General features: G+C 31.9%; 1 protein-coding gene across 6 annotated transcripts in view; it reads right to left on the reverse strand.

Moving 5' to 3' along the window:
• Positions 1–13,032, reverse strand: part of MGAT4C (MGAT4 family member C) — a 684,332-nt gene that overhangs the window by 348,232 nt on the left and 323,068 nt on the right. For 5 of the 6 annotated variants that reach the window (XM_081059245.1, XM_081059242.1, XM_081059247.1 and 2 more), the window contains one exon: positions 7,338–7,448. The exons of the other annotated variant lie outside the window; for it this stretch is intronic. The gene's annotated coding sequence lies outside the window, so the exon portion shown is untranslated. The remainder of the gene's footprint in view (positions 1–7,337; positions 7,449–13,032) is intronic. 6 annotated transcript variants of the gene reach the window in all.

A 13,032-nucleotide genomic window follows, 5' to 3' on the forward strand; every position in this document is an offset into this window, starting at 1 on the left:
TAAGGCAAATGGTCTTTTATAAATATAAAAGCTTCCCTTGTTTCTGTTCCGAAACCTCTTTGAAAATATTTTCCAAGGCTATTTCTTTAAATTGTTGCATCTTAAACTTACACCACTGATACAAATACATAGTCATGTCTCTCTTTAAGCAGAACATATGTAGATGATAATTCTGGATTTTAGGCAACTGGAAAGCAAATCCTGAATAATTTGTACTTAATATACTTTTCAGTGAAATGCTTCTGAGTGTGTAGGTAGGTATGTGTTTTATTTTGTAGTCAATAAATTGTTTAAATAAAGATAAAAGTTAACATTTAAAAGAGTTAATTTCCTCCACCGTTTAGAATGAATAATAACATAAACTATAGCCCTTAATCTACTGAAGTATACATTATAGAAAATGTAAAATTAATGAAAATAACAAATTGGAAGCAAACAAGAAAACAAAACCACAGCATGAAACCACGCGGTTAAGAAAATATAAAGACATTCATCATAAATCAGAATAAATCTCACTTGTTAGTAGGAAAAGCCTGAGGCCAATTTTATAATAAAGTTTAAAAATATATATACACAAGTATGCAACTCCTTGCATGCATGGGCTATCTTACAAATTTTTCTTCCTTAAAAAATAGACTATCTTGTGGTTCTCTACTTTTTCTGTCTGACTTATTTATCTTAGCAGAATAATACTTCCAAGCCCTTGACTTTGGCTTGGTTATGTGACTTGCTTTGGCCAATTCAGTGTTGGTAACTATGAAAGCAAAGTGTATATTCTGGCTAGTTTGGTGGTCCTAAAGGAGCATGAAATATGAGAAGCAGAGATGACAAATTTATATATATATATATATATATATATATATATACACACACATATATATGTATGTATATATATGTATGCATATATGTGTATGTATATATATATGTATATATATGTATATGTATATATATATATATTGCTATTATGTGGAACTTGTTCTTTTTGTTTTATTTTGTGTTGTTCTTTGTTTTGCATATATTCCAGGAAAAAAAATCCCAGGTCGTTGTTTTTGAAATTGTGCTCTGAGAGACCCTGGTATTTTCTGGAGCTTCTTTTGTTTTGCAAGGGGTAGTGGTGCAGGCAGTAGCACTTGGAAATCTTGACTCCAAATTAAAACATTTAAGATTTCATTTGAACAAAGGCTCATCTTGATTAAAAAAATAAATCAATCTAATGATACAGGAAAATAGACTACCATGTTCTTTTAGCAAAGATTTTTTTGTTCTGTTTTGCTTTCACTTTAGAACGTTTATTTAGTTTATGGCTAATTAGTTAGCTAATTTACAGATCCTATCAGGCTGAAGTCTTTCAGAATTGGCTAACTTTACTAGATAAATTTAGGACACAATTCTAATTATAGCTACGCATTTTTCATCTCTGTACCATTGATTATAACAATCAGATAAAAGAATAAAGTTTGGGAGCCAGATTATATGATTTGTAATATCCCATTAATTATGGACTGGAGGAATCTCATTGTTGCTATTAAAAGACAAATACTGTACAAAATAAATGAACCAACAAAACAAAATAAACGAACAAATTCATAGATACAGAGAACATTTTGATGGTAAGGGAGATGCCAGATGGGAAGGGGTTTAGGGATAGGTAAAAATGGGGAAGGGATTAAGATTTACAAATTGTTAGTTACAAAATGTAAAGTGAAGCATAGGGAATATAGTCAATAGTATTGTAACAACTATGAATGGTGTCAGATGGACGCTAGATTTATCAGGGCAATCAGTTAATAAGTTACACAAATGTGCAATTACTCTATTGTACACCTGAAACTAATGTAATATTATGTGTCAAGTGTAATAAAAAATTTAAAAATATATATTTAAAAACATGGACTTTGCAAGAAGATAAAATAAAATGCACACAATAATTTAATCTTTACATATAGAGTATACACATCACAATTATTTGTTGAAGTTTTTAATCCTAAAGTATCATTTTGAGAGAAACGACACATTTGTAAAAGTTTATAATTTACAAAGCCTTCTATATTTGCTCTTTCATATTTTTCCCATCAAATTTGTTGCCTTTTATATAGATGATGATTTTAGAGCAGTTTTAAGATCACAGCAAAACTGAACAGAAAGGTTCAGTTGCATCCAGAAAGAGGATGCATGGGTCCTCTCTATAGAGGACCCATGCATCTCCTGTCCCCACACATGCACGACCTCCCCTAACATCAATGCCCTGCACCACAGTGGTGCATTTGTTACAATCCATAAACCTGCCTTGATACATTATCGCTCAAAGCCCATAGTTTACATAATGGTTCACTGTTAGTGTTGTACATTCTATGTGTTTTAACAAATGTATAATGCTATGTATCTACCATTACAGTATCATGAAATGTAGTTTCACTACCCTAAAATGCCTGTGCTCTGCCTTTTCATTCCTCCTTCCCACAAACACCTGGCAACCACTAACTTTTAACTGTCTCCACTAATCTTTTAAATGTCTCCACAATTTTGCCTTTTCTGAAACGTCAAGTTGAAACCATACAGCATAGAGCCTTTTCACATTGGCTTCTTTCACTTAGTAACATGCATTTAAGGTTCCTCCATGTCATTTTCATAGTTTGATAATTCATTTCATTATAGCACTAAATAATATTCCATTGTCCAGATGTAGCACAGTTGACTTATCCGTTTACCTACTTATCCATTTGTATCTTGGTTGTATCCAAGTTTGGGAAATTATAAATAAGGCTGTTATTGATATCTGTGTACTGGTTTTGTATACCAAGAAGTACAATTGCTGGATTACATGGTAAGAGTATGCTTAGTTTTAAAAAAAATTGCCAAACTGTCTTCCAAAGTGACTATATATATATATATATATATATATATATATATATATATATATATATATATATTATTTCTACCAAAACTAAATGAGAGTTTCTGTTTTTCCACATCCTTGCCAGCATCTGGTGTTGTCAGGGCTCCAGATTTTGGCCATTCAAATAGTTGTATAGTAATATCTTGTTTTAATTTGTAATTTCCTAATGATGTATGATGTCAAGTACCTTTTCATATGCTTATGTGCCATCTGTGTATCTCTTTTGGTGAGGTGTTTGTTCAGTCCTTTTACCTATTTTTATTGTGTTGTTACATTTGTTATTGCCAAGTTTTAAGAATTATTTGTATATTTGCATAATAGTGTATCTTATTATGCCCAGGCTGCTACAGCAAAATACCATAGACCGGGTGGCTTATAAACAATAGAAAGTACTTGTCACAAATCCAAAACTGGGAAGTCCAAAATCAAGTGTCCGGTAGATTTTGCTTTTTAATTTCAAATTCCAGTTGTTCATCACTGATATACAGGAAACTGATTGACTTTTTTTATGTTAACCTTGTATCCTGCAACCTTGCTATAACTGTTGATTTGTCCAGGAATTTAATTGTCAATTATTCTGGAATTCTACAAAGACAATCATGTCATCTGCAAATAAAAAGTTTTATTTCTTAGTTCCCAGTCTGTATATCTCTTATTTCCTTTTTCATTGTGTTAAATAAGAATTGAAGTACGAAGTGAAAAATAAGTTGTGAAAGAGGACATCCTTGACTTTTCCTTGATCTCAGTGGGAAAGTTTTGAGTTTTTCACCATTAAGAATGAGGTTAGCTGTACTTTTTCTTTTTTTGCATTTTTTTTTGTTCATTTGAGGAATTTCTTTACCATTCCTAGTTTAAAAGGATCTTATATTTTGTCTATGATATACCTTTAGATAGGTAGGTCATATATTTTGTACAGATAAAGAAACTGAGCCTTAGGATTGTGACAGCTTATTTAGATGAAAAAGGTTACAATGTAAAGAAAATACAAGGAAACTAGGAAAAAACAATACAGAGATTATTAACTTGTTAGCAGATTAATATAATATGATGCTCTTTTGCAGTGAGATCTGGCTATGGATGTTTCTCTCATATTGTTTTATTTTTCAGGCCTAAATTATTTTCCATATGATTGATGTCAAACCTGTGTGTGTCTCTTTCTGACCATTAACTACATACATATGTAATATGTGATACATAATAATGTAAAATGCAATATGTAATATATATCACAGCACAATAAATACATTATATGTATAGTATATGTGTATTTGCTGTGGTTAGTGCTTGTTTATAAAAGTTAGGAAGGTAAAATGTTTCAAAAAGGATTAAATAGACAACTCTATTTAATTTATTTAGACAACTCTATTTACTGTGGGAAATTAAGATGAGAACTGAAAAGTGTATAATGGATTTATTAACCAGAAAATCAAGTGGCTACCTAAGGAAGTTTGGAAGAATCGTGAAAGCAGAGAAATACTGAAGAGACTGGGAGGTAACGTCATGGAAATGGTGTCTGGAAAAATAAACTCTGAGAAGTTTGTGTAGAGTAGCAGAAATACAGATGGCACCTAGAGGGGACATGCAGTTCCAGCCATGGATTGGTAAATACGCGTAGTTAATGCAGAGAGACTTCCAAGGGGAAAAAATTTAATGAGAGAATAGAAATGACGATTAGAAATAAAGAAGAAGTGATGATTAATGTGGTTACCTGAGAATTGAGAAGTAGAGATTGAATACTGATAAAAGTATGGGTGCTTCCTTCCATCACAAAAGGTAGAAAGGAAAGAGTGATGGGTGAATACTGAGTAAGCTTTTTAGATTTGGAGGCAAAAGCACATGGGGAAACCCACCAGATGATTTGAGATGAAAGGTAAGATTATCAGCTGTAACAAAAGCGGCGGGGGGGGGGGTAGGCAAAGAATGCAAAGGAGGTTTGAAGAGTAATGAAAATATTAATTATCTAAAAAGTAGCTTTCTAAAAAAAAAGACTTCTCAAACAATGTCTCGAAGGAGAAATTGTTGCCAAAAGTGTCTTACTGCTCTTTATAAAATTAGTCTGCTCTCCACAACAATAAAGTGATAAGAATATTCCAAGATGGAAGAGATCATTTTACTGGAAGTGAGCATAAGGTTTGCTAGGAAGATATCATGATATAAAGTAGTTTTTACTCTAAACCACAAGGACAGATAGAACCTGGATATGAGGCAATAGCAAAAGCAGTGTTCTCAGCATGAATAGCAAAAGTAAAAGCTTGAAAGTAAAACAATTCTGGGAGATCCTGCGGTGCCACATGCATTGGGGGTCAAAGGTGCTATATTTTCTTTTCCTTTCTATCTTCTCAAATAGGGAGTGTGGTAAAAATTTTAGTTCCTAAAGGCAAAAATAGTTATATGTGTAATTAACACAGAAAGACTTACAATGGGAAATATTTTATGGAGAAAATAGAAATGATGATTAGATGTACACATATACATACATATGTGTGTATGTGCAAATGTATACATTTATACATATGCGTATGTATGTGTATATGTATATGCATATGTATTCTCATTGCATTCATTGTTATACCTGACTATCCCTGAATCTGTGTGTAGGATACTCTTACCTATTTTTTCCTTAGCCAAAACTTTAATATAAATTAGTTATTTTCGAACACATTTGTTGAATCATTAAATCTGTACAGATGTTACATATTCCATGTCTTTTATAAAATACATATTTTTCAGATAGACAAATACCATATTATTTCACTTATATGTGGAATCTAAAAAAATAAATAAATAAATGAACTAACAAAACAAAAACAAATTCACAGATACAGAGAACATTTTTATGGTTGCCACATGGGAGGGGTGTTGGGGAGAATGGGTGAGAAAGGGGAAGGGATTAAGAAGTACAAATTGGTGATATAAAGTACTTATAGAGATGTAAAGTATAAAGTATAGCACAGGGAATATAGTCAATGATATTGTAATAATTATGTATGGTGTCAAATGGGAACTAGATTTATGTAACTTCATAAGTTATATAAATGTGTAATACTATGCTGTACATTTGAAACTAATATAAAATTGCATGGCGGTTGTAATTGAAAAAAAATTTCCTCTCTTTGAAACATTTAGCAAGGTAGATAGTCAATAAATACCATTTAAATGATTAAAACAACATGACTATTTATTAGTGACTTATTAGACTGACATTGTGAGTTGCTTATAACTTTGAACCTGGGGTAAATCTCTAAATGGATTTATAGTCAAATCTCATGGATATATATATATATATACACACATATATATATATGTATATATATATATATATATATATATATATATATATATATATATATATGTATATATATAATCACTCATGTAACTCACCTACCGAAAAGAAGAAAAACTACAGACAACTTCACTTTTAAAAGTTTAGTTTAAAAATGTATTTCTCTTTAAATGCAGTTGATTGATTTTAAAGTCTTTTTGATATTTACACTATTGTTTTCTGAACGAATGCTAACCAAGAAAATAAACAGTTAAATAAATGCAATCTAAAAATATAAGCTTCTACAGGTATTACAGGGCTGTAATGTATAAGTTGACCATTGTCAAATATTTGTATATAGCCATACATATGTATCTAAATATATATATGCTTATATACACATTGTGTGTACATATTATACATATAGTGTGTGTGTGTGTGTGTGTGTGTGTGTGTATTCAGCTATTTTCTTGCCATATTAGACAGATGAATTCAGGTCAAGTTTATAACAAGTAGAAATTTTTGTGGAAATGTTGACTTTTGAAGCATACTACTGGTTGAAGAAATTTATGTGAAAAACAAAATCTTACATTGTGTATATATGTGCACAGTTACATTATGTAGAGCTCATGTGGCAAAAGCCATATGCAGACTCACCCAGAATTACCATCTCCAGCTTTTCTACTTTTTAAAATGAAAGGAGGTCAGAAATGTCTACAAGCAAACCCAAAGGCCACATTTGGTTGGGTTCTGGAAGCTTTATGGCACTGAGCTGTTGGGCATTAACAGGATCGGTGGTCGGGGGACAACTTAAACACAAGGATTCACTGTCAGGCATGGATCTGAATACTGACTGAGTCTTTTCCCCTTTGTCCTAACCAGGAGTTCTACAACATAAAACATAAAACAACACCACATTTCATTCAACAGAAGAGTAGTTTAAGACTCCCCTACCTCCAATACAAATTTAACATGTGCAGTATGACCTACTCTTTCACTTTTATTTTTCTATATAACGCACAGGCAAAAAGCATTATGAAAAAAAATAGTTCAAAAGAAAATAAAACATTTTATGACTTGTAACATAGAACAGCTTCTCTGCTCCCTGACCACATTATGGTTTAAAAGGATTTCTTAGCAAACTCTCACCATAGCAAAGAAAAAGAAAGCTTCTCTTACCAGAGAGGAATAAAGCTTCAACCCTGCTATAACGTTTTCTGCAGCTCTTGTTTGAAAAGACGGATCCAAAGCAGCTTTGTGCATACAACTGATCTGGCTGATCTCCAGTCCCTGCACAAAAAAACAGTATAATTGGCTCTCAAAAAAGTGTTGTAAACATTCATCGTGATGGCACTTGCTTGTTGAATGTAGTCGCTGTTACCCTAGTAGACTATTTCCAAACAGGCCAATTGCTACTTTGAAACTTACTGTTTGGTTTTCTCTATTCAATGCTGACATCAATATCTTTAAAGAAACCACGAATTTGTGAGTGTCAACTCTACTACTATGACAAGATCTTTGTGTTCTGAAAGTGTGGTTCGAGACTTAAAAATAAAAACATGTTAAATCAAGACAATGTTGATAAATACATTTGCTTGGCATCTGCGTGCTTTTATTTTCAGCTTGACAGTAGTCATTCAGTCCACTACTTACATGTTAATGAGTGTCAGCATTATTAATTCTCTTTTATTCACTATTTGATAAAAGTCAAATGAACATTCCACATCTTTGTTTTTCACAGAAGCCATATCAATAATGTGTACAACATACTCTGGATTCCGAGACCAACTGTGTTGGATTTCTAAGTCTTGTTAAATATTCCACTGTTCTTTTGCCCAAACCTTCCAAAGGGTTGAAATGCAATCACATTCTTTAATTTTTGTGGGAGCAATGCTAGAGTCACATAGCCTAGTTTTTTTTTTTTTTTTCTTATTTTTAAACTTTCAAGTTTTATGGTGGCATTAACTCCTTTTGAGTGACACAGTCCTGTTACCAAGAAAATGTGAACACTAGATCAAAAAATAAACCTCAGTAAAAAACAGTCTCAAAGTGTACTACTTCGTATAATGATCTCAGGAGTCTGAAAACTTTTTTCAACGTTTTTTACCAAGGGCCATATGCGGTAAAATACACAAACAGCCGGGCCACTCACTCGAGGTGAAGTACGTATTGCCTCACCTGGTTTATTTAAGTAAACTAACTATATTTTTGGAATTTGTTGCGGGCCAATTTAATAATGGATTGGGGACCGCAGTTGGCCCGCGGGCCGCAGTTTGGACACCCCTGATAATAGTACATTGATCTTGGAACTACATGTAATCTTTGCCACCCATGTGTATACAGCCTGGTTAACAGTTATCAGCAGTGCTACTGATTCAAAATGTGAATTAAACGCAGGGAAGGTGTTCTTTTGTGCATTTTATATGTGGTAGTTTATTTGTATTATACAAATTAAGTTTAACAAAAGAATTTATGACTATGTACATTATGATTGCATGAAAGTCTAAAAATTACAACTGATAACAATTTATAAGAGATGTCTCCTAGAAGCAAGGAAAAATTTAGGTACTCTACAAGTGTGAAATTCTATATACTGGGGAGCCTTTTTAAGTAACATGTGTAAATTAAAATAACCTAACACCTTGAAAGGAAAACACTTCTTATTTATATTTGTGGATACCATTGCCAATTAAAGATTTTGGTTATAATTCAGAATATTAGAGACAGATGTATACCACTCTTCTGAGGGAATAGATGACTAATCTTCGCATGATATTAGAGAGGCAGAGTGTGGAGGAATAAATCCTACATACTGTTTTTTACAAGGTTGGTAGCAGTGAACTATCATCTCCCTTATTATATAACATTTGCCTTTATAAAACTTTTCACTAACATTTTAAATTTATTTCACTCACCAGAATAGCAGAGAGGGTATTAATTAGCTAAACACCATAAGTACACACTGTATGATTTCATTCACATAAAATTCTAAAAGTGCAAACTAATTTATAGTGACAGAAAACAGATCAGTTGTCACCTGGAAACTAAAAAAAAGAAAGTTGTAGAACTGGTGTAAAAGAAAGCCAAGGGTCGCAAGAAAACTTTTGTTGGTAACAGATGAGTTCCCGATCTTGGCTGTCTGGATGTTTTTCATGAGGGTATACATATGTCAAACCCGATCAAGTTGCACCCTTTAAATACGTATAATTCAAGTTATGTCAATTATGCTGCAATAACATTTACAACAAACTTGTAAATAAACTCCTAAAAGTAATTTTTAAAATGACGATTTAATGTTTAACAGCAAACGTATTTGTGCAGGCACTGTACAAAAGATATTATCTAAAAGGAAAACCATATAAGAGAGTGCTCAACTCTCTCTTCAGGGAAATGCATGTTGAGTAGAATGTCTAACACATTGTTTCAAGATTTGGGGAGAAGGTGGAACAATTGGAACACATATATTGCTTAAAAGTTAGGAAATTTACACATGCGCTTTTAAAAACTGCCAGCATACACTGAAGCTAAAAATGTACTTACTCTGTGATCCAACAACTACACTCCTAATTTCATACTCACAAAGTACATGTACAGGGATGGCATCAAGGGGTGTACATAAGACTGTTTACAGGAATCTTCTTTGTAATAAAACTGAAAACTATCCAAATGTCCATCAGCAGTAAAATGGATAAACACACTTTGGGATATTCACATGATATAATAAAATATATCAACAAGAAATAAACTATTGTCATACATGACAAAATGGGTGAGTCTCTTAAGCATAATGTTGAGAAAATATGTTACAAATAAAGAGCATATCTTGTATGATTCCATTTAGGGTGGCTTCATAAAGTGTCAAAACTAATTTACAGTAATAGATGTCAGTCTACTGATTAGTTTTGGGTAGACTGGGGATAATAAATGGAAAGAAGTACTAGACAGTTTCCTGAGAAATTGATATTATCTTTTTTGTTAGGGTTATACTTAATCAAAGAGATATGTTCACTGTGAAAATCCACTGCGAGTTATTCACTTGAGTGCACTTTTCTGAATATGTATGTTTCAATCAAACTTTTTACACACATGTACAAAAACATGCAATAATATTATTGTGATGTATGCTCTTTAGAATTAAAAATTCTTGTGAAACATATGGCTGAGGCAATAGTTCATCTGTCCTGATAATGAAAACAAATCACACAGATGAGGTTAAAATGTCCCTGCAGGAAAATAGCCATTTGAATAATTACTTATCCCAGGAAGGTTGCTCTGGATGACATTGCCAATGTAAATAATGCATTTACTTTCTGAAAATAATATGCCATTATAGCCAGGTATTATTCTGTATTCATTTTGCATTATCTGTTTATGAAAATTTTTGAGATTCTGACTTCCAGAAAACAACTTGCTTTTTTTTGTGCGTATTTACAAAAGCAATGTCTTAAAAGAAAAAAATGAATATAAAATAGTATCTTATTATTTATACTATCTTATTGATTTTCCCTTACATTACAAATATGGATTCTATGTACTGTTTTCTATCTACTATTCACATAAACTTCTACCAAAGCTTAAAGTTAATTATGTAACTCATTCTTCTAATACATGTGGATGTGATTAGCCATGGTAGAAGAGTATGGATATCATAGTGATACAAAAACAGACTTGAATATATGCAAATTTATGCAAGTTGTATATTGTTGCTATGCCTCCATTTCTTCACCATGAAAGGGAGATGTTAATACTCAGTTTCCTGAGTGACTGTGAGGAGACAATAAGATAATTAATGCAAAGTGCCTAGAATAGATGTTTACACGGTAAATGAAAGCTGTGTACACAGACATACAATAAATGTTATAATCTAAATATCATTAACACATCATGCACAAGTAACAAGATGGCTTGTTTGGCCATACATCACTATTTTTTTTTATATAATAGATAGGCTTACAATATAATGATATAAAATAGATAAAAAGATGAATAATGCCAAGGAGAACAGACATGGTAGCATAGAGTCCCTTTTGCAGAAACAAATATTCTAAAAGTGTGCCCTATCTCTGAATGAGAAACTGTGACTGCACACGTCAGTCTAAATGAAAAAAAAGTGACAGGGAACACCCTGACTACAACTGAAAGTCACAAGAACTGTGTCAATAAACTTATAAATGTTTAGAGATTATTATTTACCACTAAGTAAAATCATTGTATTGCATAAGCATCAATTATGTTTTTAAAAAATAAACAAGTTTAACGGAATTGCTTTCAATAAGAAGCCCTTGGATTGACCAGAGTGTAATCGCATTGCAAGTTTTATCACTTTAAATAGATTTGGTTTATGATATCCCTAATATTTCCTTAGAGAAAAAATGGAATCTCTAAATAGCGAGGAGACCAAGAGTAAACACAAGAGAGAAGATAAAATACATAAAGATGAATGGCAATTAAAAGCAAGAAAAGAAAATACAAAAATAAATAAAATCCCATTGACAGTCATATCTTTACTCATTTTTTTGCCATGACATGCACATACCAAGATATGTCAACTAACGTCATATTTCATAATATGAATGCATGCATATGACTTATCATCTTGAATTTGTCATTTATCAATTTTTCCTCTTTTAAGAGCAAAATTGTTTTTAAAATGTTTAATATAATTTATAAAAATGACTGGATTCTGTCAGAAATTAGAGCAACGATTAGCTGGCAATGGGAGTGATGGCAGAGGTGTTGACTGATAAGGGCACTGTTTACGATAAGGAAACTTAATTTTATGATGTGGTGGTAGTTACATGGTGCTGTACGTTTATGGAAATTCATCAAAATGTGTCCTTGAAATGGTTCTAGTTCACTGTTTGTAAAATAAATTTCAATAGAAACTATTAATACTAAAAAATACTAGGAAAAATTACAAGTGCTAGGCCAAAAAAAGATAATAATAGAAGCTGAATTTCAGATGAATCAGAGCACAACTCTAAAAAATGACTATTCACAAATGTAGATGGTGCCCTTGGAGGAATACAATAAAAATGGTCCTCCGTGGCTTGCTTTATTCTTTTGTGTATCATTTAGAACTTCACCTTCTCTGTGAAGTGCTAATCAAATACACACTCTCTTTCTTATCAACACAGATTGCACAACTTAATAAAATTAAGTTTGCACAAAACTGTCCTTATATAAAAGGCATATAATTTTTAACAGAGTATAATAAACTCCCACATAATAAATAAGCTGGTCTTCACATCAGTTTTTAAAGATTTTACATGAACATAAAATAGGATATAATACCATTGAATATTACCATAAAATAAAACCTTAAAAACTGGCATGCAAAAAAAGAAATGAAGATTAAATTAAAATTGAATTTGAAGGGCAATACCCATAGTTAATACAACCTCTTTTTTTGTCTTTCTTTTTTCTCTCCTTACTTTTTCCCCACTCAATCCTGTCCTCCTCCTTGCCCCTTTGTCTTCTTTCTTCTATCTACTTTTCCTCATTATTATAGTAGCTAATACTTACTGAATATATATCCTTTCTGTGTGTGTCAGCTGCTAGTTTGAGTACTTTATGTACTGCATAAGTTACTTTATTTTATCTACCATATTCCCTTCTTTCTTAGGTCCTTCAGCTTCTACTTTCAAAGTAATTTATCTCCTTGTTTTCAGTTCCACCTTGAGGTACAAACCAATATTCATTTACATTGTTTTACAAATAAACTCTTTGGAAGATTACCATGTGTTGATATGTTTTCTTCTTTACTATCAACTAACCAACATATATTTTCACTTGGGTTCTGCCCTTAGCATTTCCATAAAAACAAACTGCTATTAGGCTGTATTACACATTATTGAAATATGAGTTATTTGAC

Source organism: Rhinolophus hipposideros, assembly GCF_964194185.1.
Source record: "Rhinolophus hipposideros genome assembly, chromosome: 9".
Taxonomy (NCBI): domain Eukaryota; kingdom Metazoa; phylum Chordata; class Mammalia; order Chiroptera; family Rhinolophidae; genus Rhinolophus; species Rhinolophus hipposideros.